Source organism: Echinops telfairi, unplaced genomic scaffold, assembly GCF_000313985.2.
Source record: "Echinops telfairi isolate 266 unplaced genomic scaffold, ASM31398v2 ScPeMD7_655;HRSCAF=1070, whole genome shotgun sequence".
In the NCBI taxonomy this organism is placed as follows: domain Eukaryota; kingdom Metazoa; phylum Chordata; class Mammalia; order Afrosoricida; family Tenrecidae; genus Echinops; species Echinops telfairi.
This window is the reverse complement of record NW_022104553.1, coordinates 34,031,328-34,035,295: the sequence shown is the minus strand read 5'-3', so window position 1 is coordinate 34,035,295 and position 3,968 is coordinate 34,031,328. Positions and strand designations below refer to the sequence as shown.

The 3,968-nt window shown below is 54.5% G+C and overlaps 1 pseudogene; it reads left to right on the top strand.

The window, feature by feature from the left end:
* Nucleotides 1-3,803: 3,803 nt before the first annotated feature.
* On the top strand, nt 3,804-3,916 carry LOC115870422 (annotated as a pseudogene).
* The last annotated feature ends 52 nt before the right edge of the window (nt 3,917-3,968 follow it).

Below are 3,968 nucleotides of genomic sequence, written 5' to 3'. Positions count from 1 at the left end.
AAAACTCACAGGGGCAGTTCTGCACTGTCCTGTAGGGTCACTGAGTCGGCAGTGAGTTTGGTTTGGTTTGAGTTTGGTTTGGTTTGAAGAGTGACTGCGTGGTAGGTTACGTGTTGGTCTGCTAACCTCAGGGTTCTAGCCGCTCTGAGGAGGAAAGATGAAGTGTCCTCCTCCAGTAAAGATTTACAGCCTCAGCAATGCACAGGGGCAGCTCTGCTCGGCCCTACGGAGTCACTGTGGCGGCAGTGAACTTGATTTGGAAGGTGCACGTGAAGGCACTCTCGTAGCACAGATGTGAAGCATGCAGGGACTAACTGAAAGATCAGCAGTCCGGACAAGATGGACAGCCTAGGAAACCCCATAGGCCAGTTCTACTTCGTCCTACAGGGTCACTGGAGCTGAAGGTCTCAGTGGTCATGGGTTTGAGTTTGGCTAGTGTGACGACTATATTTCACTGTAGAGAAGTGAATGTTTGTTATTACGTAACACCCATGGAGACGGGGGCGGGTAGATTTTATGTCAACTTGAACCTGTGTGAAAGTGATAGGGTGGAGTCCAACCCATCAATGACGTCACAGCCTACTGATGCCTCCTTGAGGGTGTCTAGTCCATAACAGAGGCACTGGGAACTTCTCCTTTCTGGCCCTTTGCTTTTCTCCTTGCTAGGATGGCCCCACGTGGGCGGCCGAGCTGAAGAACTGTTGGTGCCCTGCCATACTCCCGGTGACCTTGGACCCATGTAAGTCTGCATCCACCTGCTGTGATCGCCCTGCTTCCCACATCTGCTTCATCTGCCCGCGCCTGCAAGATACAAGAGTCTGCAGGGGACTCTGGCTAGCCTCAGACCCAATGGAGCTGAGTTGAACTTGGCTGGGATGCTTTCTAGATATAACGTTCTTTCTTATACACACGAGTGTCCCTGGTTTTGTTTCTATAGACTCTCCAGCCTCTGGCGCTGTTACATGATACATATTATCTGCACACCTGAATCTGACGGCCCCATGAGTTGTAGTTCAGGGACTGAGGGCCTGCACCATCGCCCCTTTTAGAGACGCCATGGAGGTACAAGAAGAATGGAGTCTTCCCAGGCTTCCAGGTGTGGTGATTCTTACCTGGACAAAGCCGAATCTGTGCTTGACAGCAATGAGGGGGATTCCGAATATGTGCAGAGAGACAAAGTCCACGGGCTACTCCCTCCAGAGCAGGCAGCCCACAGCTGGAAGGCAGGGAGGCCATCAGGTAGGGCCGAGATGCATGACTCAGGGCGAAGGTGCAGCTTCCAAGAACCAGGCACAAGAAGGCATTGAAAGTATAGATGTATGGAAGCCCAGAGGCCCAGCAAGTACACCCCTTGTGATGGCCCCCAACTCCTTGCTAGAGAATGCTATCTCTGACTTGGCCATAGGCATCCTTTGGGATCCAGACTCTGAGTCCAGTTCTGGAGCTGAAGGTCTCAGTGGTCATGGGTTTGAGTTCGGCTAGTGCACCTGATGCAGAACCTCTGAGCCTGATGCAGAACCTGTCCTGAGTTCAGATATGGTTACAGATGTTGGTTCAGTCTCAGACTGGGGCAAGGATACAAGTCCAAGTGCTGGTTCAGATGTAGGTTCAAGCTCAGGTCCAGTCAAGACCACCTAGGCCAGAGCTGGTTCAGCTGAGCGTGTACTTTGGACCCAGCCTGATTGCCATCATGGTCTTAGAGCTGGAATCCTCTGGACAGCCTGGCTTGGAACCAGATTATTAGTCCACACAGCAGTACAGGGGGCTCAGTTCTCACTTCCGTGGAACAGTTAATATACTGGAAGTCCTTCAACTCAAGAGGGCTGCTGGGTCCAAGGTCAAGGAAGCAGACAGCGGAGTCTTCCCTTGAGCAATGCAGGCAGTCTGCCCACAGGCAGCAAACAGCAGGACAGGTCACCCATAGTCAGCAGCTCAGGAGCTTAGTGAAGCAGGCCTGGATGGGATATCAAGCTCTAGCTATGCAAGGGGACAGGATCCACCAGCCTCAAGATCAAGCGATGTAGACATAAGCAGCGTGGCGAGGCAGGTCTCGAAGGAACCTCACACTCTAGTGACATGATCCACCGGTTGGCAGTCCCACAGGTAGTGTAGCTCACAAGTCGAGGCAGAGAACTAGCTAAAACAGCCTCATGCTGGTCTGATTACCAGAGAGCAAGAGAGAGAGGGGCGGGCCTTGCCAAGCCATTGATCTCTGCCCTCCAATCAAACTGTGACCTGATTAATGGCACGTGTTCCTATTTGCCAGTTTGACACAATAAACCTACCTATCACACGTGGGCAGATGCTTCAGGAGGTGACACGGGCCCTGCTGGAGCACACAGTCCTTACAGAGGATGAGGAACTGGAACGGTGTCATCAGGGAAGGGTCTGGGAGGGGCCAGAGTTTGACGAGAGGGCTCATTTCTTCATCAGTCAGAAGTTCTAGCGCTGAGAGGAGGAGAGGGTGCACAGAATTGGATCCTGGCACTGACCGGCTTCCACCCCCAGGCCTTGTCGGCTCAGCTTTCAGAAGCTAGCAGGGTTCCCGGCCTAAAACAGAGGAACCCGGATCAGCATAAAGGGCCGAGGGGCTGAGGAACAGGACAGAAATGAGAAGCGGAACTGGAGCCCCCAGGCTCCATCTAATGACCCCCAAACCCAACTCACTGCCGTAGAGTGGATTCTGACTCAGCTCCGCCCTACAGGGCAGAGTGCACCTGCTCCTGGGAGTCTCTGAGGCTGGGGGTCTCTGTGGGGCAGAGAGCCTTCTCCCGCTCCCGTGGAGCCACTGGTGGGTCCAAACTGCTGACCTGGCGGTTAGCCGCCCAGCGTGTCCCCCACCCCACCACCAGTGCTGCTCAAGTAAAGAATGGGATAATTGGCTAGTTCAAAATCTTTGGGCCAGTGTGAGTCCCCAGACCTCTGTGGGTGGCTTCTGGCTATTGAGGGTTTCGGCTGGCCATGTTAAGTGTGCGCATGAATGCAGGGAGCAGCGGGCTGGGCGATGGCTGAGGACAAGTCTTCCCCCGGGAGGTGCATGAACTGTTCACAGCCCTCGCGTAAAGTTCACCTCCCACAAAGTGAACTAACCACTTACGAAGTGACTGTTCTTGAACAACCCTAAAACCCCCCCAAAAGCAAGCCCGTGGCAGTTGAGGCGAGTCCATGTGCAGAGGAGAACTGCTTCACGTGACTTCTAGGGCTGCCCCATTCTCAGAAGCGGGTGGTCAGGTGCGGCCATTGGTGTCACCAGGGGGACCCGCAGCCCCAGCCAGGCTCTGCGTCCTTGCTGTCAAGATGGAGGCCAGGGCATGGTGCGCTGGCTGCAAACTGCCAGGTCAGCGGTTCAAAATCACCGGCCGTCCGGTGGGAGAGCGAGGGGGCTTCTGCTCCTGTAGAGCGACAGTCTCACCTCGTGCCAGAGTTGACTCCATGGCAGGGGCTGGGTTATTGATGTGATTTCTTCTGTTTCAGAAATGTCCTGAGAATCTTTACAATGTCATCGGTGTCACCTACACCTCACAGGGGAGGATGTAAAGGGTCGGAGAGGTGCAGTGACTTGTCCCAGGTCACTTAGCTTAGAAGTGGCCGGATTCGAACCCAGGCTTCCAAGCCCCAAGCCCTGCTCAGGCATGTCAGGAAGGCATGGAGTGGCATGCAGGTGTCCGCTTGAGAAACCCCAGCCTCCCCCTGAGCAGCCGCGCACTGCTCTCTTAGCGCCTCTCTCTAGTTTTCCACTCTTCTCCGGGCCTGGGAGGACTTGGTGGGGGACCCCTACATGCAAGCATTGAGGAAAGTCCAGGGTCCTTTTGCAGTTCATCAGGATGATGATAGGGGGCTCACACTTTTGTGTGATGTATGCCTTCCATCACAAACCTTGTCCCACATCCCACATCGGTGCGTTGCCTGTCTACCGGGAAAGGAAAGAAGGAAGGAAGGGAGGGAGGGAGGGAGGGAAGGAAGGGAAG